Raw genomic sequence first — 23,640 nt, 5'->3', positions numbered from 1 at the left:
CATAACTTTTTTACAGTGTCTCCCTGTCCTCATACTTCTATATATTCTTCTGTAATAGATAACTATACACTATCATTGCAATCTACACTCCAGCTCAAAAGTTTGATGTCAATTTTCACCTGTTTATAACCATGTGATCTGTCCACACAGCAGTGATGGTTACTAAAAATGGGCCCATGTATAAGTGTGTAGACATTTCCTAATGCATCATGGGTGATTTAACATAAATGATTCATTAAACAAACATCTGTGAAAACATTTCTGATCATTTTCATGTAATATTACGTTAAAAGTAAATGTAAATTATTAATTAAAAGACAACTGTTTGAAACTGACCACAAACTTTTGAGCAGTAGTGTGTGTTGTATGCATGTGTCTGTCTGTATCTGATCAGGATTTTGTCATCAGTGTCAACAAAACGCTCATTTTTTTAGCTGTTTCTGTCATCAAAATTGAGTTGGAGTGTTTTAACTCTGATGGCAATCTCTCCCTAACAAGTCCACTTTATTGCGTGCTCATTTTCTCCTATTAGTGGCTCATACGTATATAATTAGGAAACATGCATTAAGTCAGCGGTCCTCAACCTTTTTTGCGCCACGGACCGGTTTATGCCCGACAATATTTTCACAGACCGGCCTTTAAGGTGTCGCGGATAAATACAACAAAATAAAACTAGTACCGGTACCGAAAAAAAGAAGATTTATTCATAACACACTTGAAAAGACCCAGGGACACCGAGTTAACGATAAAAACGATAACAAAATAACGCTGAATACCGATAAAAACCCTGAAAACCATACATTTCACACCTGAGCCTCAACTCTCGCGGCCCGGTACCAAAAGACTCACGGACCGGTACCGGTCTGAGGCCCGGGGGTTGGGGACCGCTGCATTAAGTGCACTAATTTCTCACACTTATCAGTGGCTCATGGTTGCTTAAGGCCTATGTCTGTACTTGACCACAGAGGCAGAGCATCATTCAACCTGCCAGCTGCCTATCTTGGGAGCTTTTCAAGGATGACAGACTCCACTTTCTCTGCAGCAAGACAGCTCATAACTTTTTTACAGTGTCTCCCTGTCCTCAGACTTCTATATATTCTTCTGTAATAGATAACTATACACTATCATTGCAATCTACACTACAGCTCAAAAGTTTGATGTCAATTTTCACCTGGTTTATAACCATGTGATCTGTCCACACAGCAGTGATGGTTACTAAAAATGGGCCCATGTATAAGTGTGTAGACATTTCCTAATGCATCATGGGTGATTTAACATAAATGATTCATTAAACACACATCTGTGAAAACATTTCTGATAATTTTCATGTAATATTATGTTAAAAGTAAATGTAAATTATTAATTAAAAGACAACTGTTTGAAACTGACCACAAACTTTTGAGCAGTAGTGTGTGTTGTATGCATGTGTCTGTCTGTATCTGATCAGGATTTTGTCATCAGTGTCAACAAAACGCTCATTTTTTTTAGCTGTTTCTGTCATCAAAATTGAGTTGGAGTGTTTTAACTCTGATGGCAATCTCTCCCTAACAAGTCCACTTTATTGCGTGCTCATTTTCTCCTATTAGTGGCTCATACGTATATAATTAGGAAACATGCATTAAGTCAGCGGTCCTCAACCTTTTTTGCGCCACGGACCGGTTTATGCCCGACAATATTTTCACAGACCGGCCTTTAAGGTGTCGCGGATAAATACAACAAAATAAAACTAGTACCGGTACCGAAAAAAAGAAGATTTATTCATAACACACTTGAAAAGACCCAGGGACACCGAGTTAACGATAAAAACGATAACAAAATAACGCTGAAAACCGATAAAAACCCTGAAAACCATACATTTCACACCTGAGCCTCAACTCTCACGGACCGGTATCGGTCCGAGGCCCGGGGGTTGGGGACCGCTGCATTAAGTGCACTAATTTCTCACACTTATCAGTGGCTCATGGTTGCTTAAGGCCTATGTCTGTACTTGACCACAGAGGCAGAGCATCATTCAACCTGCCAGCTGCCTATCTTGGGAGCTTTTCAAGGATGACAGACTCCACTTTCTCTGCAGCAAGACAGCTCATAACTTTTTTACAGTGTCTCCCTGTCCTCAGACTTCTATATATTCTTCTGTAATAGATAACTATACACTATCATTGCAATCTACACTACAGCTCAAAAGTTTGATGTCAATTTTCACCTGGTTTATAACCATGTGATCTGTCCACACAGCAGTGATGGTTACTAAAAATGGGCCCATGTATAAGTGTGTAGACATTTCCTAATGCATCATGGGTGATTTAACATAAATGATTCATTAAACACACATCTGTGAAAACATTTCTGATAATTTTCATGTAATATTATGTTAAAAGTAAATGTAAATTATTAATTAAAAGACAACTGTTTGAAACTGACCACAAACTTTTGAGCAGTAGTGTGTGTTGTATGCATGTGTCTGTCTGTATCTGATCAGGATTTTGTCATCAGTGTCAACAAAACGCTCATTTTTTTAGCTGTTTCTGTCATCAAAATTGAGTTGGAGTGTTTTAACTCTGATGGCAATCTCTCCCTAACAAGTCCACTTTATTGCGTGCTCATTTTCTCCTATTAGTTGCTCATACGTATATAATTAGGAAACATGCATTAAGTCAGCGGTCCTCAACCTTTTTTGCGCCACGGACCGGTTTATGCCCGACAATATTTTCACAGACCGGCCTTTAAGGTGTCGCGGATAAATACAACAAAATAAAACTAGTACCGGTACCGAAAAAAAAAAGATTTATTCATAACACACTTGAAAAGACCCAGGGACACCGAGTTAACGATAAAAACGATAACAAAATAACGCTGAAAACCGATAAAAACCCTGAAAACCATACATTTCACACCTGAGCCTCAACTCTCGCGGCCCGGTACCAAACGACTCACGGACCGGTACCGGTCCGAGGCCCAGGGGTTGGGGACCGCTGCATTAAGTGCACTAATTTCTCACGCTTATCAGTGGCTCATGGTTGCTTAAGGCCTATGTCTGTACTTGACCACAGAGGCAGAGCATCATTCAACCTGCCAGCTGCCTATCTTGGGAGCTTTTCAAGGATGACAGACTCCACTTTCTCTGCAGCAAGACAGCTCATAACTTTTTTACAGTGTCTCCCTGTCCTCAGACTTCTATATATTCTTCTGTAATAGATAACTATACACTATCATTGCAATCTACACTACAGCTCAAAAGTTTGAAGTCAATTTTCACCTGTTTATAACCATGTGATCTGTCCACACAGCAGTGATGGTTACTAAAAATGGGCCCATGTATAAGTGTGTAGACATTTCCTAATGCATCATGGGTGATTTAACATAAATGATTCATTAAACACACATCTGTGAAAACATTTCTGATAATTTTCATGTAATATTATGTTAAAAGTAAATGTAAATTATTAATTAAAAGACAACTGTTTGAAACTGACCACAAACTTTTGAGCAGTAGTGTGTGTTGTATGCATGTGTCTGTCTGTATCTGATCAGGATTTTGTCATCAGTGTCAACAAAACGCTCATTTTTTTTAGCTGTTTCTGTCATCAAAATTGAGTTGGAGTGTTTTAACTCTGATGGCAATCTCTCCCTAACAAGTCCACTTTATTGCGTGCTCATTTTCTCCTATTAGTTGCTCATACGTATATAATTAGGAAACATGCATTAAGTCAGTGGTCCTCAACCTTTTTTGCGCCACGGACCGGTTTATGCCCGACAATATTTTCACAGACCGGCCTTTAAGGTGTCGCGGATAAATACAACAAAATAAAACTAGTACCGGTACCGAAAAAAAGAAGATTTATTCATAACACACTTGAAAAGACCCAGGGACACCGAGTTAACGATAAAAACGATAACAAAATAACGCTGAAAACCGATAAAAACCCTGAAAACCATACATTTCACACCTGAGCCTCAACTCTCGCGGCCCGGTACCGAACGACTCACGGACCGGTACTGGTCCGAGGCCCGGGGGTTGGGGACCGCTGCATTAAGTGCACTAATTTCTCACGCTTATCAGTGGCTCATGGTTGCTTAAGGCCTATGTCTGTACTTGACCACAGAGGCAGAGCATCATTCAACCTGCCAGCTGCCTATCTTGGGAGCTTTTCAAGGATGACAGACTCCACTTTCTCTGCAGCAAGACAGCTCATAACTTTTTTACAGTGTCTCCCTGTCCTCAGACTTCTATATATTCTTCTGTAATAGATAACTATACACTATCATTGCAATCTACACTACAGCTCAAAAGTTTGAAGTCAATTTTCACCTGTTTATAACCATGTGATCTGTCCACACAGCAGTGATGGTTACTAAAAATGGGCCCATGTATAAGTGTGTAGACATTTCCTAATGCATCATGGGTGATTTAACATAAATGATTCATTAAACACACATCTGTGAAAACATTTCTGATAATTTTCATGTAATATTATGTTAAAAGTAAATGTAAATTATTAATTAAAAGACAACTGTTTGAAACTGACCACAAACTTTTGAGCAGTAGTGTGTGTTGTATGCATGTGTCTGTCTGTATCTGATCAGGATTTTGTCATCAGTGTCAACAAAACGCTCATTTTTTTAGCTGTTTCTGTCATCAAAATTGAGTTGGAGTGTTTTAACTCTGATGGCAATCTCTCCCTAACAAGTCCACTTTATTGCGTGCTCATTTTCTCCTATTAGTTGCTCATACGTATATAATTAGGAAACATGCATTAAGTCAGTAGTCCTCAACCTTTTTTGCGCCACGGACCGGTTTATGCCCGACAATATTTTCACAGACCGGCCTTTAAGGTGTCGCGGATAAATACAACAAAATAAAACTAGTACCGGTACCGAAAAAAAGAAGATTTATTCATAACACACTTGAAAAGACCCAGGGACACCGAGTTAACGATAAAAACGATAACAAAATAACGCTGAAAACTGATAAAAACCCTGAAAACCATACATTTCACACCTGAGCCTCAACTCTCATGGACCGGTATCGGTCCGAGGCCCGGGGGTTGGGGACCGCTGCATTAAGTGCACTAATTTCTCACACTTATCAGTGGCTCATGGTTGCTTAAGGCCTATGTCTGTACTTGACCACAGAGGCAGAGCATCATTCAACCTGCCAGCTGCCTATCTTGGGAGCTTTTCAAGGATGACAGACTCCACTTTCTCTGCAGCAAGACAGCTCATAACTTTTTTACAGTGTCTCCCTGTCCTCATACTTCTATATATTCTTCTGTAATAGATAACTATACACTATCATTGCAATCTACACTACAGCTCAAAGGTTTGAAGTCAGTTTTCAGCTGGTTTATAACCATGTGATCTGTCCACACAGCAGTGATGGTTACTAAAAATGGGCCCATGTATAAGTGTGTAGACATTTCCTAATGCATCATGGGTGATTTAACATAAATGATTCATTAAACACACATCTGTGAAAACATTTCTGATAATTTTCATGTAATATTATGTTAAAAGTAAATGTAAATTATTAATTAAAAGACAACTGTTTGAAACTGACCACAAACTTTTGAGCAGTAGTGTGTGTTGTATGCATGTGTCTGTCTGTATCTGATCAGGATTTTGTCATCAGTGTCAACAAAACGCTCATTTTTTTTTAGCTGTTTCTGTCATCAAAATTGAGTTGGAGTGTTTTAACTCTGATGGCAATCTCTCCCTAACAAGTCCACTTTATTGCGTGCTCATTTTCTCCTATTAGTGGCTCATACGTATATAATTAGGAAACATGCATTAAGTCAGCGGTCCTCAACCTTTTTTGCGCCACGGACCGGTTTATGCCCGACAATATTTTCACAGACCGGCCTTTAAGGTGTCGCGGATAAATACAACAAAATAAAACTAGTACCGGTACCGAAAAAAAGAAGATTTATTTATGACACACTTGAAAAGACCCAGGGACACCGAGTTAACGATAAAAACGATAACAAAATAACGCTGAAAACCGATAAAAACCCTGAAAACCATACATTTCACACCTGAGCCTCAACTCTCGCGGCCCGGTACCAAACGACTCACGGACCGGTACCGGTCCGAGGCCCGGGGGTTGGGGACCGCTGCATTAAGTGCACTAATTTCTCACACTTATCAGTGGCTCATGGTTGCTTAAGGCCTATGTCTGTACTTGACCACAGAGGCAGAGCATCATTCAACCTGCCAGCTGCCTATCTTGGGAGCTTTTCAAGGATGACAGACTCCACTTTCTCTGCAGCAAGACAGCTCATAACTTTTTTACAGTGTCTCCCTGTCCTCAGACTTCTATATATTCTTCTGTAATAGATAACTATACACTATCGTTGCAATCTACACTACAGCTCAAACGTTTGAAGTCAATTTTCACCTGTTTATAACCATGTGATCTGTCCACACAGCAGTGATGGTTACTAAAAATGGGCCCATGTATAAGTGTGTAGACATTTCCTAATGCATCATGGGTGATTTAACATAAATGATTCATTAAACACACATCTGTGAAAACATTTCTGATAATTTTCATGTAATATTATGTTAAAAGTAAATGTAAATTATTAATTAAAAGACAACTGTTTGAAACTGACCACAAACTTTTGAGCAGTAGTGTGTGTTGTATGCATGTGTCTGTCTGTATCTGATCAGGATTTTGTCATCAGTGTCAACAAAACGCTCATTTTTTTAGCTGTTTCTGTCATCAAAATTGAGTTGGAGTGTTTTAACTCTGATGGCAATCTCTCCCTAACAAGTCCACTTTATTGCGTGCTCATTTTCTCCTATTAGTTGCTCATACGTATATAATTAGGAAACATGCATTAAGTCAGCGGTCCTCAACCTTTTTCGCGCCACGGACCGGTTTATGCCCGACAATATTTTCACAGACCGGCCTTTAAGGTGTCGCGGATAAATACAACAAAATAAAACTAGTACCGGTACCGAAAAAAAGAAGATTTATTCATAACACACTTGAAAAGACCCAGGGACACCGAGTTAACGATAAAAACGATAACAAAATAACGCTGAAAACCGATAAAAACCCTGAAAACCATACATTTCACACCTGAGCCTCAACTCTCACGGACCGGTATCGGTCCGAGGCCCGGGGGTTGGGGACCGCTGCATTAAGTGCACTAATTTCTCACACTTATCAGTGGCTCATGGTTGCTTAAGGCCTATGTCTGTACTTGACCACAGAGGCAGAGCATCATTCAACCTGCCAGCTGCCTATCTTGGGAGCTTTTCAAGGATGACAGACTCCACTTTCTCTGCAGCAAGACAGCTCATAACTTTTTTACAGTGTCTCCCTGTCCTCATACTTCTATATATTCTTCTGTAATAGATAACTATACACTATCATTGCAATCTACACTACAGCTCAAAAGTTTGATGTCAATTTTCACCTGTTTATAACCATGTGATCTGTCCACACAGCAGTGATGGTTACTAAAAATGGGCCCATGTATAAGTGTGTAGACATTTCCTAATGCATCATGGGTGATTTAACATAAATGATTCATTAAACAAACATCTGTGAAAACATTTCTGATCATTTTCATGTAATATTACGTTAAAAGTAAATGTAAATTATTAATTAAAAGACAACTGTTTGAAACTGACCACAAACTTTTGAGCAGTAGTGTGTGTTGTATGCATGTGTCTGTCTGTATCTGATCAGGATTTTGTCATCAGTGTCAACAAAACGCTCATTTTTTTAGCTGTTTCTGTCATCAAAATTGAGTTGGAGTGTTTTAACTCTGATGGCAATCTCTCCCTAACAAGTCCACTTTATTGCGTGCTCATTTTCTCCTATTAGTGGCTCATACGTATATAATTAGGAAACATGCATTAAGTCAGCGGTCCTCAACCTTTTTTGCGCCACGGACCGGTTTATGCCCGACAATATTTTCACAGACCGGCCTTTAAGGTGTCGCGGATAAATACAACAAAATAAAACTAGTACCGGTACCGAAAAAAAGAAGATTTATTCATAACACACTTGAAAAGACCCAGGGACACCGAGTTAACGATAAAAACGATAACAAAATAACGCTGAATACCGATAAAAACCCTGAAAACCATACATTTCACACCTGAGCCTCAACTCTCGCGGCCCGGTACCAAAAGACTCACGGACCGGTACCGGTCCGAGGCCCGGGGGTTGGGGACCGCTGCATTAAGTGCACTAATTTCTCACACTTATCAGTGGCTCATGGTTGCTTAAGGCCTATGTCTGTACTTGACCACAGAGGCAGAGCATCATTCAACCTGCCAGCTGCCTATCTTGGGAGCTTTTCAAGGATGACAGACTCCACTTTCTCTGCAGCAAGACAGCTCATAACTTTTTTACAGTGTCTCCCTGTCCTCAGACTTCTATATATTCTTCTGTAATAGATAACTATACACTATCATTGCAATCTACACTACAGCTCAAAAGTTTGATGTCAATTTTCACCTGGTTTATAACCATGTGATCTGTCCACACAGCAGTGATGGTTACTAAAAATGGGCCCATGTATAAGTGTGTAGACATTTCCTAATGCATCATGGGTGATTTAACATAAATGATTCATTAAACACACATCTGTGAAAACATTTCTGATCATTTTCATGTAATATTATGTTAAAAGTAAATGTAAATTATTAATTAAAAGACAACTGTTTGAAACTGACCACAAACTTTTGAGCAGTAGTGTGTGTTGTATGCATGTGTCTGTCTGTATCTGATCAGGATTTTGTCATCAGTGTCAACAAAACGCTCATTTTTTTAGCTGTTTCTGTCATCAAAATTGAGTTGGAGTGTTTTAACTCTGATGGCAATCTCTCCCTAACAAGTCCACTTTATTGCGTGCTCATTTTCTCCTATTAGTTGCTCATACGTATATAATTAGGAAACATGCATTAAGTCAGCGGTCCTCAACCTTTTTTGCGCCACGGACCGGTTTATGCCCGACAATATTTTCACAGACCGGCCTTTAAGGTGTCGCGGATAAATACAACAAAATAAAACTAGTACCGGTACCGAAAAAAAGAAGATTTATTCATAACACACTTGAAAAGACCCAGGGACACCGAGTTAACGATAAAAACGATAACAAAATAACGCTGAAAACCGATAAAAACCCTGAAAACCATACATTTCACACCTGAGCCTCAACTCTCACGGACCGGTATCGGTCCGAGGCCCGGGGGTTGGGGACCGCTGCATTAAGTGCACTAATTTCTCACACTTATCAGTGGCTCATGGTTGCTTAAGGCCTATGTCTGTACTTGACCACAGAGGCAGAGCATCATTCAACCTGCCAGCTGCCTATCTTGGGAGCTTTTCAAGGATGACAGACTCCACTTTCTCTGCAGCAAGACAGCTCATAACTTTTTTACAGTGTCTCCCTGTCCTCATACTTCTATATATTCTTCTGTAATAGATAACTATACACTATCATTGCAATCTACACTACAGCTCAAAGGTTTGAAGTCAGTTTTCAGCTGGTTTATAACCATGTGATCTGTCCACACAGCAGTGATGGTTACTAAAAATGGGCCCATGTATAAGTGTGTAGACATTTCCTAATGCATCATGGGTGATTTAACATAAATGATTCATTAAACACACATCTGTGAAAACATTTCTGATAATTTTCATGTAATATTATGTTAAAAGTAAATGTAAATTATTAATTAAAAGACAACTGTTTGAAACTGACCACAAACTTTTGAGCAGTAGTGTGTGTTGTATGCATGTGTCTGTCTGTATCTGATCAGGATTTTGTCATCAGTGTCAACAAAACGCTCATTTTTTAGCTGTTTCTGTCATCAAAATTGAGTTGGAGTGTTTTAACTCTGATGGCAATCTCTCCCTAACAAGTCCACTTTATTGCGTGCTCATTTTCTCCTATTAGTGGCTCATACGTATATAATTAGGAAACATGCATTAAGTCAGCGGTCCTCAACCTTTTTTGCGCCACGGACCGGTTTATGCCCGACAATATTTTCACAGACCGGCCTTTAAGGTGTCGCGGATAAATACAACAAAATAAAACTAGTACCGGTACCGAAAAAAAGAAGATTTATTTATGACACACTTGAAAAGACCCAGGGACACCGAGTTAACGATAAAAACGATAACAAAATAACGCTGAAAACCGATAAAAACCCTGAAAACCATACATTTCACACCTGAGCCTCAACTCTCACGGACCGGTATCGGTCCGAGGCCCGGGGGTTGGGGACCGCTGCATTAAGTGCACTAATTTCTCACACTTATCAGTGGCTCATGGTTGCTTAAGGCCTATGTCTGTACTTGACCACAGAGGCAGAGCATCATTCAACCTGCCAGCTGCCTATCTTGGGAGCTTTTCAAGGATGACAGACTCCACTTTCTCTGCAGCAAGACAGCTCATAACTTTTTTACAGTGTCTCCCTGTCCTCAGACTTCTATATATTCTTCTGTAATAGATAACTATACACTATCATTGCAGTCAATCTACACTACAGCTCAAAAGTTTGAAGTCAATTTTCACCTGTTTATAACCATGTGATCTGTCAACACAGCAGTGATGGTTACTAAAAATGGGCCCATGTATAAGTGTGTAGACATTTCCTAATGCATCATGGGTGATTTAACATAAATGATTCATTAAACACACATCTGTGAAAACATTTCTGATCATTTTCATGTAATATTATGTTAAAAGTAAATGTAAATTATTAATTAAAAGACAACTGTTTGAAACTGACCACAAACTTTTGAGCAGTAGTGTGTGTTGTATGCATGTGTCTGTCTGTATCTGATCAGGATTTTGTCATCAGTGTCAACAAAACGCTCATTTTTTTAGCTGTTTCTGTCATCAAAATTGAGTTGGAGTGTTTTAACTCTGATGGCAATCTCTCCCTAACAAGTCCACTTTATTGCGTGCTCATTTTCTCCTATTAGTGGCTCATACGTATATAATTAGGAAACATGCATTAAGTCAGCGGTCCTCAACCTTTTTTGCGCCACGGACCGGTTTATGCCCGACAATATTTTCACAGACCGGCCTTTAAGGTGTCGCGGACAAATACAACAAAATAAAACTAGTACCGGTACCGAAAAAAAGAAGATTTATTCATAACACACTTGAAAAGACCCAGGGACACCGAGTTAACGATAAAAACGATAACAAAATAACGCTGAAAACCGATAAAAACCCTGAAAACCATACATTTCACACCTGAGCCTCAACTCTCACGGACCGGTACCAAACGACTCACGGACCGGTACCGGTCCGAGGCCCGGGGGTTGGGGACCGCTGCATTAAGTGCACTAATTTCTCACACTTATCAGTGGCTCATGGTTGCTTAAGGCCTATGTCTGTACTTGACCACAGAGGCAGAGCATCATCCAACCTGCCAGCTGCCTATCTTGGGAGCTTTTCAAGGATGACAGACTCCACTTTCTCTGCAGCAAGACAGCTCATAACTTTTTTACAGTGTCTCCCTGTCCTCAGACTTCTATATATTCTTCTGTAATAGATAACTATACACTATCATTGCAATCTACACTACAGCTCAAAAGTTTGATGTCAATTTTCACCTGGTTTATAACCATGTGATCTGTCCACACAGCAGTGATGGCTACTAAAAATGGGCCCATGTATAAGTGTGTAGACATTTCCTAATGCATCATGGGTGATTTAACATAAATGATTCATTAAACACACATCTGTGAAAACATTTCTGATAAACTTTGCCTAATTTTATGTTATAGCAAATATAATTTTAAAATTAAGACAAGAATGTTTGAATCTGACCACAAACTTTTGAGCAGTAGTGTGTGTTGTATGCATGTGTCTGTCTGTATCTGATCAGGATTTTGTCATCAGTGTCAACAAAACGCTCATTTTTTAGCTGTTTCTGTCATCAAAATTGAGTTGGAGTGTTTTAACTCTGATGGCAATCTCTCCCTAACAAGTCCACTTTATTGCGTGCTCATTTTCTCCTATTAGTGGCTCATAGGAGTCTAACTAATGAACTGTATGCATGTTTCCTAATCTGCCACACTTATCAGTGGCTCATGGTTGCTTAAGGCCTATGTCTGTACTTGACCACAGAGGCAGAGCATCATTCAACCTCAATTCAAATATTATTCCTTAAAACTTGCATAGATCACCAATTATGAATGACGATTGATTAAATATTAACTGGTGTATGGATTGCAACAATAATAGCGAGTGTGTAGATTATATTACCTTTCCTCAGTTTATCACATTAAATCTCAGCTTACTAGTGACCCAGCATTTTTCTAAGTACAAAAGCGCTAAACAACATCATTTTTTCAAGTAATATAAAAATCATCTTTATATATTACCTTTTTAAACATCCCATTTTTCTTTCTAATGTCATTAAAACAATTTTGCACATTTGAATAACAGTAGTCAGACCTCCAGATCTTTTAAGCTTTCAGTTTTTTTCTCAGTGTCACACATGGATTAGTTTTCGTCTATTTCAATAAGAAAGTCAAATCTTCAAACCCTAAAGCAATCTTTGTTTCTTTCAATCATTCCAATATTTTTCATCTTCTGTTATATAATTGCAGTTAACCAGGGCTTAGCTACTCTGATCTACAGGAATTTTGGGGATGTGGATACCCATTTTCTTTTTTTCATAGGTGCGGAGCCTTTTTCTACAAAATTACGAATAAACTGCATTTTTTAAAATTACCTTTAACATAAATGTAGACTGACAAGTAACTCAACCTTTAACACAGTGATCAGTAGAGAAGAAAGAAAATAACCCATTTCAAAATTTCTAGTTCAGATCAAAATTATTGTTCTGATTAAGGAAACAGTAAATCTGGCCACATTATTGTCCCGATCCTCCAATTTTCCCTTTCCAATGTGACTAAATAAAATGCAACTTTTTTTTTTTAAATAAAAGCAGTTGCACACCCAGATATTTCTTACAGTAAAAATCCTCCAACAACCTTTCAAAAGAAATTTTTTTGTCTTTCCTCAATTTTGAGACCAACTGAACCCACAAACCTGAAGCTGCAGACCCCAAACTAACCAAATTTAATGTTTCCTTAATCAGCACAGTAATTTTTAAGTCTTTATGTGTTATGTTTACTCACAGTTTTGATGCTTGCTTCTTCGACTTGACCCACGATTAGCTCTGCACCATCGCTCTGCTGTTTCCTCTCTCCTCATGCTTCTCCTTCGTGCGTCCTGTCCTCAAATATAATCCAACCTGCCTCCTTGTTTCCTCCTTGACTTGTATTCGCAAAATTTCCAGTTAAATTAAGAGTAATCCAGAAAAGTTTTCCTACTTCAAAAGCTCCTCCAGTTGCCTGTCTTCTTGTCCTCCTTCAAATGTGCATTTTATGAATTTGTATTTATTTGACTTCATATTGCCATGACAACATAACACAGAGCATCATGGTAAATTAAAGCAGGTGGTTCTGTCCGCTACAGAAATGCTGATAAACTCAATTTATTTGAGTTGTCTTAACTTAGAAAAACTAAGTAAGATGGAAGTTTTTCTTCTCAGTGTGGAAGGATGAAAGATGTGTTTTGAAAATGCCACGTCACTACCGTCCTCCTCCCTAGCACGGATCAGTCCGCATGTTCATGGTGCCAGCATTTTTTATGGAATATGTTGAGCAAACCTAGAAAAGCGTCAGCTCAAGGGATTATTGTTGTCATTGCTGTGGATCTTTACCTGATACACTGACTTGGTGAGTAAATGTTTACTCTTATTCAAACTGATTTTGTGGCTTCTCTTAGTTTAGAACCAGGTTTATAATCGTGCTAGCTAGTTAGTGTTAGCCTAGCGTTGCTGCTGCGGCTGGGCTCATGTTACTTAAAAATTAACACCACAGCCTTTAAAACCTTATATAAAAATATGTCTGTGAAATTTTCTGTTGATTGTTTGAAATAAAAAAGTGAGATAAGAGCCCAGACAAAATTCTTCGGGGGTGTGAAAACAATAAGCCAAGAGTTAGCTGTGCTCGCGGACTCTTATCAAGCCTTGACCTCCCGGTCAGCTATCGCGCTGGTGGGTAACAGAGCTCTCCGAAAACGTGGAAGCACTTTTGCAAATATGTGATATTTTGATAAATTAAGTAGATATTTGAGCATTACACAGCTACATTCTCCGCTGAAAATATCTTAAAAGGTTATTTTGTGACCCAGAAAGGGTAATCTAGGGGAAAGGAGGATCGCATATGTCGGCCACGGTTGTCGGAGCCTGTGCGTACTTGTAAGCGCGGAGGAGCGCGGCTAAAAAACTTAGTACTTTTTCTGGGTCACAAAATCAACTTTTAAGATATTTTCAGGCGAGAATGTAGCTGTCGAAAGTTCAAATATCTGCTCGATTTATCAAGACATCACATATTTGCAAAAATGCCCCGACGTTTTCCGAGATGTCCATTTTTTCATGCTTTGTGGCACCTTGAACATCTGTGGCATCTATTAATGTCAAATCTAGCCTTTATTTAACAACATAAGCAAACTCTATGTTACAATGATTGCACAGCCATTAAGGATCAAATCGGTTTCTGAAAAATGTTCTGTTTTTTCTCCCTCTGCTTGCTTCATACTGTCTTTGAGGCTCGGGACCAGCACTCCTGCTGTTGGACAGAAAGACATCAACTCAGTGGTAAGTATTTTGGTTTTCCAATATATTAGCAACTGTCAGTGACATTTATATTATTCAGGCTGAACTTTAAGCATACTTTAGATCAGCCTGTTTTACTTATTGTTTTATTTGTTTTTTGGTTTGGGGAAGTTGTTTCTTTACTGATCTTTTCCTGTCTTCTGTTATTAGACTTGAGATATGACTGCACTAGGCTGTTGCTGGTGACTCCAGTTAATTCTACAAGACATGCTGTGTAAGTAAACAAACAACAACAGTTTGGTCTGCATTTCTTGAAAGATCACATCCCCCAAACTTAGTTTAGAGGGTCTACACTGAATATAGTGAAGTCTGCAAATTTTCTAACAGCAAAATTTGTTTTGTGCCCAAATCATTTTGCACAACAAATATTTTTATTTTGATTATATAAGTAATGTAAGTACAAAACAAAGTTGTGGTAGGCCTAAACTTATTTTTAGAATAACTACATCTGCGACTTTGTTTCATTGTAAGATTATAACAGTGATGGCAATATAATTGTTTGTTGTTCAGCAGAACAGTGTCCAGTATGTTGGCTGTTATACTTTGTTGTGTTTGAAAATAAAAGTTGGTCTGATTTTAACATCCTTACAAAAAGTGTTGTTAATTATTTTTAATCTTATTCAGGTTACCACAAATTGTTTTTTCATTTAGTTGAACTTGAAATGTTTGTCAGTAAGTAAACAATTAGCACTGTACAGTCAGAAATATCAAGTTATTCTTAATACTGCAGACTTGCAATATTAGTCATCTTAAGTAAGCTTTACTTAGTTTTTTTGAGGCAACGAGTTCTGGGAACTAACAAGGCTGTACGGTGTACTCAAAATGAGTAAGTTGCCCTAACTTGGTCATCTTACGTAAACTTGATCCAGTTTTTTTTGAGTTCTGGGAACAAATGAGCTTGTACAGAGTACTCAAAATAAATAAGTTGTCCTAATTTAGTCATTTTAAGATGAGCTTTACTCAATTTTTTTGAGGCAATGAGTTTCCTCAATTTTTTTGAGTTCTGGGAACTAATTACATTTTACAGTGTATGTTAATAATCTTTAAACAGACACTCCCTGATCCTGTAAGAGCAGGAATTTAACTACAAACTCTCATAGTTCCCGTCAGTATCATTCATTCTGCTCTGCCTCAATGGTCACAGTGGCTAGTTTAAGTACGTTTGCCCCATAGAAATCCACTGATGTTCAGTGAGTCCCTTTGATACATGTTTAGACCTTCATAATTTTCAGGGTGCATGAGTGTTATATCTCCATCTCATCCTAAACATTTTACCAACATGTAAAAGGCATACGTCCACAAGATTTTGATTTTTTTAATTTTAATTGAAACTTGTTTTTTTCTGAATAAATGTGTGAGATGGCCCTCAGGCCTCTAAATCCACGTCCAGGTTTGGGTGACTACTTGGATTAGGGGAGTATTATTTAGAGCAATGTTTGTCACTTTGGTTAATTGCTAAACTCAGGCCGTTTTTGTTCAGTCTTTTTCTAACTGAACTTTCACATTTAACATGCTAACTGAAGCCTGTAGAGTCTGAGCTGTAGCTCTTTTATTTTCTGTATTGTACAGTCTGACTTAGGGGTGGATTTGCTGGGATTGGTGACTGTGTTGCATGTTTTGAATAATCTTCTTCAGAGTAGACTTTTGGTGTAAGTTGATAGTGAATGAAGAAAACTATAAAAAGCTGCTGCGGTTTTAATTTTCCAAGAGAGGTAATGCACATAATGCAGAGACGAGCGCACGGGGGATATCCAAATTCTAGGAAGGCAGCCTGCTGCTGTACACAGGCGGATTCTTCTCAGTCAGAGTTCTTAACAACTTGAGTGTTTTCTCCAACCTCACACAGAGTGCTGTTTCCATTCTGGGAAGTCTACTCATTGGTGTAGGTAGTTCTTCAAATTACCTATATATGAGCAGCTATATTAGCTTTGACTTAATATATGGTGTGTGTGTGTGTGTGTGTGTGTGTGTGTGTGTGTGTGTGTGTAAATAGTATACTTTCCTGTTTTAAAATTTATGATGGCTCAAACCTTACAAATTATAACTCATCGCCACTTGTGTGAACTACAAGGGTGTCATCTTTTTTCTTTTCAATCCATTAAGTACCACATTTTACACACTGAGCAAGAAAGGAAGTGAGCTCTTCATGGTGACCCCAGAAATGTTAATGTATCACTTTCTAGCATACACTTGACATTGCTCTACATTTTACAGTGCAGTATAAGAGTCCCGCCACAAGGAGACACTAAAGGATTTCAAGTCAACTGTTTCTGCTTCCAAAGCGGCGCCAACCGTCACCACCGATGATCGTACTTATATAACATAGACTGTGGATGCATGTTTGAGTTGATACATCACTTAAAGCCACCACTGTTCAGGCATGACATTATAGGGGTTGAAAAAAATGCAGTCTTTTATTGTAGAAGTGCTGGACTCAACCTGGTGGTGGTGTGATTGTGATAGATAGATAGATAGGTGTGTGTGTGTGTGTGTGTGTGTGTGTGTGTGTGTGTGTTATTGGGAATGCAAGAACACCAAACAATCGCATTTTTGTTATATATTGCTTAACAAATATATCAGACCACCATGCACGAATTTCCAAATGTGCTATTTTAGAAAAAAATTGGAAAAAATAGTAAAGCATATTATTGTTTTTTTGTGAGAATGACATCTTACATTTGATTGAGCTACCTTCAAACTTTAAAGTAAACATTTCAATGTTACAATGAAATCCTATGCTGCTACTACCTATAAAAACAGAGGAAATATCTACCTATATCATCTGCCCGTTAAGTTTCTTTTTGATACACAACATTTTCATCCCTGGGTACTAACGTTTTTTGTTGTTGTTGACAGTTCTCAGGAGGGACCTACAAGAAATAAGGGGTCAGTTATGAAAACTTCACTGGACATGGAAAGCGCAGCGTATATAAGCTACTTATAGAACAACGTGATTTATGGGAGGTAGGGTAACAGGGGTGTCAAACAAAGGGCCCAGGGGACAGACGCGACCCACAAAAGGTCTAATTTGTCTCATTGGATGGCTCAGCATGTGACAACTACAGTGAAGTAATTAATAAATCTATGCTGCAAACCCAGGTTTGCTGATCTAAGTTCAAAGTCTTTTTAGAAAGACTATTTGGGCTGTTCTTCCATTTTGTAGAAACAATACTTTCTGTTGTGTGGCAACATTGTTTTTCACTTAGGAACAGCATTTTAAAAAAATCTTATGGTTCACGTGACACAGAGCTGTTTTTATTTACTTGTCTGGAACACTTGAGATGCAATCGAGCTATATTTAGCCCTTGATAAGATGTGCTTCATATCCCTTGTGCGTAGAAAACGGGAATCTCTCTTCAAGGGGAAAAGTGGGATTAGTAGGTGGGGTGGTCCTAATGGTAAAATTAGTAAATTCAATACAAATAAAGTAAGAAATGGTATATGAGATAGTAAGAGAAAAAGAACATGAGGACATAAACATGCAATTATTTTGCAAACTTGTTTCTGAAAAAATAAAACAAATAAAAACAGCTTCTTCTTTTCTTAACCACCCATCCAAAGTTTTGTCTAACTAACTTAAAATGAAATGGAGAAAAGCCCAACTTTTGAGATAATAACATGAAATTTTGAGTTATAGACACAAATAAATAATGTATTTTTAAAAAGGTTTTTATCAATGGCGGAAGCAAGCTTTCATGTTTTTGATCTTAATTTATGAGTCAAAATAAAATGCATAAAAAGCAAAACAAAACAAAAAATAAATAAATAAAGTGAAGTTCATGAAAAATAATACAGCTTTTAAATATTTTGCTTCCCTGGGAACTCACTAAACCCTTTATCTAGTCTTAAACCTAAAAGAAACGTTTCCATACCTTTTATTTTAATTTGTTTTCATGTATGTTTTACTTAAAGTCAGCTAGTCCCCGTAATGTGCGCTAATCCCCCAAATAATCCCTTAAAATCCAACGCAGTGTTTAATTGTGAAAAGCTGGAACAGGAAGTTGTAGATTTATGCTGGTTAGCGTAACAGCGGTTGCCGCCGGGGTCTACGGGACCGTCCCTCCCAGGAAGACAGAACCCGACACCGCCTCCTGCTCCTCCTGCCTCCGTCGTTGAGGGCCGTCCTGGAGAGCGGTCCGCCGTCTCTTCTTCGTATTGGACACTGTGTCATCACTCATTTTTATTCAGCGAGCTGGTTAGCAGGTATTAGCCACCCAAACCAAAGACTGTGTCAACATCTGGTTGCTTCTGCAAAGCTAAGCATAAACCGCTAATCTTTTTTTTCTTTTTCTTTCTTTTTTTTCTTTGTTTCAGCCTTCTCTGTCTAATTCAGTTGCTTGTTTTGGCTTTTAGCCAGAGAGTGTGTGAGGGACACATTTAGATTCAGACAACGTGACTGCATGCTACGAGCGACAAGAAATAACGGAAAGCAGGAGCAGCGAGAAAGCCTGAAAAGGACCGATTGTTGATTTCACCAAGATAAACAACTGGCACAACAAGGTGAGCCTCGGAAAACAACATTTGCATTCAGCTACATGATCACAGATTGATTAAACATTCATTTTGCTGTGGCATCATTCCCATCGAGTGTCAGATGCTGATGTCGGAGGCCATCGGCTATTTGCATTTCTCTGTGCCCGGCAGGAGATTCATTGTAGCTGCTGACCTGCCTGACAGTGTTTCATCTTTTGTTGTTGGTTTTTTTGTTTGTTTGTTTGTTTGTTTTTACCGGCCTGATGGGAATCAGTTGAGTAAAACAATAGGCGTACACTTTGGCTGACTCAAGCTTTGATTTCCTTTGAGTTGAACTTTATTACAATACCAGGAGAAAAGTTGCAGTCAGATATGCTACATTATATCATGAAGATCATATTCAGGAAATACCCAGGGCAGGCAACCTTTTTTTTTTTTTTTTAATAACTGCACTCTGAATTTTCCAAGAAATACACTCAGGGTGTAGGCAACGCATGTTAGTATTGTTCAACATTTGCTCTACTTTATGATACACAATGACATTTAATAGAGTGACTTTCAGTACAGCTTGACATTCAAGCATCTTTTCCTCTATCTTCATCCTATCTTCCCTTTCTCTTTCCCTTCCCTTTATTTTCCTCCAGTCCACCTACATCTCCTCCTTCCCTACATGTCCACTCCACCTCCTCTTCTCCGTTTCTTTATGCACTTGACACCCCCTTTTGCCCTTGTCCACATTTCTCCACCTCCCCTTCTGTCCTCTCAACCCCTCATTCATCTCTATGGCTCTCTCTTTTCCCCTTCATTGATTTGCCCGGTGGCGTTGCTAAGAGACGACCGCAGTCGGAGCGCTGCGAAGGATAGAGTAGATGACAGACAGTTTTACCTGCTCAGAAAAGGAAGTGAAGATTGAAACAGGAGATTCTCTGTCAGATATCATGTGGCTTTGGTATGTAATAGTTGAAGCTGGTTGGTTGTGTAAGAAAGTTGCACCAGTAGTTTACAAAGAAACACGTGAGTTTGTGGAGGTTTTTTATTCAGTTTTATTTGAACATGACTGCAGTTAAGGATTATTGATTAATGTGCTTTTATGATTACCTTTTTATATGTTCAGTATATGAAACTGAGAAAATGGAAGGAAATGTCTGTAACTGATTGTCTGGAGTCTAAAATAAGCTTTTCAAATGTTTCATATTGTAGAGCTGAATCTGAAAATTTGACTGCTCTATTGCTTTTTTTATAGTATAGTTTAAAAAAAAAAGTGTCCTGCAACTAGATTTGTCAAAAAAAATTGATACTCTGATACAAAAAAATTGTATTGAATTAATAGTCATTTGTAAAAGTACCAACAGTGCCATCATTCAGACAACTATAATCAGTTGTCTAATAGACAAATTAGCTTTCTGTTAAAGTAAGAAAAGTTTAGCAGCAGCTAGACAGAAACAGTGGAAACGTGCACTACAGACTCTGTTTGATCAGCAGTGAAAACATGGAGCCAAATCACTAAAGCACTGCTCTACCTCAGACGTCTTAAATCATTGTTGTTACAAAGAAACCAAACACTGCCTGGTGTGAGTTTTTTTTATTTTCTTTGCTACCTACGAGAAACTTAAAATATTTGTCCTATTAGTTTTTAATTATATGATATAAATTTATATTATTTTTTGTATTGCTCTGGTGTTTTTCTTTTCTTTTTTAATGCCTCTTTATTGTTTGTAATTTCTTTTCCCTGTGGCATCAAAAATGGCATTGAGTAACGGGTATTTTCCTTGGTGTCAGTATTATGTTTGAAATTTCAGTATCATGACAACCCTACTTACAGGTGCAACTTACTAAGTTTTGACTTAATGCAATGTTGGCATAAAGCCATTCCGGGTCATGTTAAAATCTTAAGATGAAAATTTATATTATTCTGTCTTATTTTGGTATTTATTTATTTATTTTGCCCAACTTCTTATGTGGAAGTGTCTACAGGACTGGTAGTTTTAAACTTGAATAACCTGAATATACTGCTACTACTACTAATAATAATATGGATAATTATAGTAATAACAATTGATAGCAGTGAACAGAAATTTTCATTCACATTTCCAACATAAAAATATGTATAATAATAGATTTCAATCAGGGAAAAAAGCAGAAAGAAAAAAAAAAAACTCTTAACGCTGTTCTTTTTTTAGCAGCAAACACTGTGCCCATTGGAGCACAACAAGACTTTGTCTTCTAAGAACACATAGGGCTTAAGTATAAGCTGGGATGTAGCCTTTCAATCTGTGGTGAGAGGTGAAAAAGTTACAGGCTGGCCTCTTATTGTGTAACCAATTAACTGTTAAACAGAGGTGTCCGGAGATAGTCACTCAGAGCATTAAAACCTAAAGCTAACAGTGGCATTGGTATCTGAACACTACACTACTACAGAGAAACATAAAACCTCAGCCACACCCTGCCGACACCACTTTTTTATTAACTTTTTTCCTATATTACGAGATAAATCTAAACCCCCCGCTTGCATCTTATATATTCTTTTAGGATACAATTTTTAAGCTTTTTTTGTTTTTGTTTTAAATTGGTGTTTTTAATAATGAATGTATGAGTTACCGCACACCATGTGGCTCCTGTGCATTGGGCATGATTGTTAAATTCCCATTTTTTTCCTTGTTTTAAAAGACATGTATGAAGTCTTTCATAATTTTAAACATCTTTGAAGAAGTCTCTGCTTGTTAATGTAGAAACTAGGAATTCTAAAAGTTCTTAGAAACCCCTTTGTGGGGTAATTTACAGTAATTGGTAAAACAATAGTATTAAAAATACAAAACTTGCACATTCGGGCCACAGGAGTGTCCCAACACCCACTCACTCTTTTAATACTTTTCTCACTGTACAATGGGACTTTTCAGACGTTACCCAGTGTAACTCCAGCAGTGTTGCCAGCTGTTCACCATTCTGCTCTTCCTTGGTCCCCACACACAGTACTGCATAAATAAGAGAGGCAGAATTAGAAAATATTCACCAGCTGTGCCAGCCAGCATCTCCCTGGCACAGCCCTATGAAACCTTCACTCCACCTTTCCCGCTGCAGCTGAGCCACAACCTCATCCCATCACAACCTCGTACACAGTAACACATTACTTATAACATATAACATTATAGAAATACTTTTACATTAGCAGAATGAAGAACTGATTGGGGTAAAAATGGAACCAAACAAGGCAAAATAAAGCCCAGGGCAAAAAAAAAAAAAAAAAAAAAAAAATGGCATTAGTTAGCTCTCAACTGCATGAAGTGTACACACACAATAACAGATATCAAAAAGAACTAAAAGAAGTTTACTGGACAGTATCCTTGGCCACACACCAGTGAATACCAGTAACTGGCCACAGTAGAGTCTGAGGTCGTTTGGAGGGTCATTGGACACTAATAGAAACCATATGTTAAAAATGTTTGACATGTGTAATTTTATATTGTATTTCTTCAAAGGCACACAAAAAGTATAAAAACATGTAGTTCACTTTGGATGTCTTAATTAAACTTTTAATTTTTTGTATCATTTAGTAACAGTGATGTTGAATTTCACTGACTTTTGAGTCTAACAGTATTGCAGTGTTTGTAGCTGAGTAACCAGTAAAAAGGTTTTCCTTTCTATCTGTTGCCTCAGATTCTTTGAAAGCTTGCAGAAGTTTAAAGTGCTATCATTGGCTGTGCAGTTTAAAAAAAGCTTACAGAACTGTATCAATCAGCAAAATAGCTACACAAAAAAACAAGACCTAAACAACCGATGTACATAGCAGACTTATAAATATTTAGTTATATTTAATATTTAAAGATTTTTTATATGCAAGCACAGTAAATGTATCCCTAGAATTGGGATAAGTCCATATACTATGAAAACACGGTACTTGGTAATTGCATTTTTGCATTTGAGGCACATTTTTCATCTGTCATGTGGTGCAACAGACTAGCAGACTTTGTATTTTAAAATGATTTACTTCAAATGAAAGCTGTGAGTAGTTCTTTTAATCTTTAGTTCTGTACATGCTACAATACTTTATCTACACAAAGCCTATCATGCAGTTAATACAACCTTTGACAAGTGAATAAAATAACCACTATTACAATGCAAAGCTTTTAATGTGTCAGTGGTAATAAAATTTGAAAGGGTCTACATGTAAACATGTCACACCACAAAACATGAAAAAGCCCCAGTGACCTTGGAGATCCAACAAAGTGCCACGTAATGAAAATAATTGTTACTTAAAACCTTCTTGATGTGTCACTTGTTACTTTACCATTTGCAGTGTTTCATCACAACCTATCCAGAGAAAATGTATTCAGTCAGAGCAAACACTGGTTTGTTGTTATGAAGCGCCTTGAGGCGACTTTTGTTGTGATTTGGCGCTATATAAATAAAATTGAATTGAATTGAATTGTTATTATGTACAGACTTTAGAACCAGAGTAATGGAGTGCACCATACAAAAAAGGCTTCACTAATGGTC

At 37.9% G+C, this 23,640-nt stretch overlaps 1 long non-coding RNA gene across 1 annotated transcript in view; it reads left to right on the top strand.

Moving 5' to 3' along the window:
• Positions 1-18,702: 18,702 nt before the first annotated feature.
• LOC143419559 (uncharacterized) overlaps positions 18,703-23,640 on the top strand; it is a 46,293-nt gene continuing 41,355 nt past the window's right edge. Inside the window, exons 1-2 of the long non-coding RNA XR_013099562.1 lie at positions 18,703-18,876; positions 18,988-19,173. This is a non-coding gene — a long non-coding RNA (uncharacterized LOC143419559). The remainder of the gene's footprint in view (positions 18,877-18,987; positions 19,174-23,640) is intronic.

This window comes from Maylandia zebra, linkage group LG7, assembly GCF_041146795.1.
Source record: "Maylandia zebra isolate NMK-2024a linkage group LG7, Mzebra_GT3a, whole genome shotgun sequence".
NCBI classification, from domain to species: Eukaryota; Metazoa; Chordata; class Actinopteri; order Cichliformes; family Cichlidae; genus Maylandia; species Maylandia zebra.
Note: the sequence above shows the minus strand (reverse complement) of the source record. Positions and strands in the feature narration are given on the sequence as shown.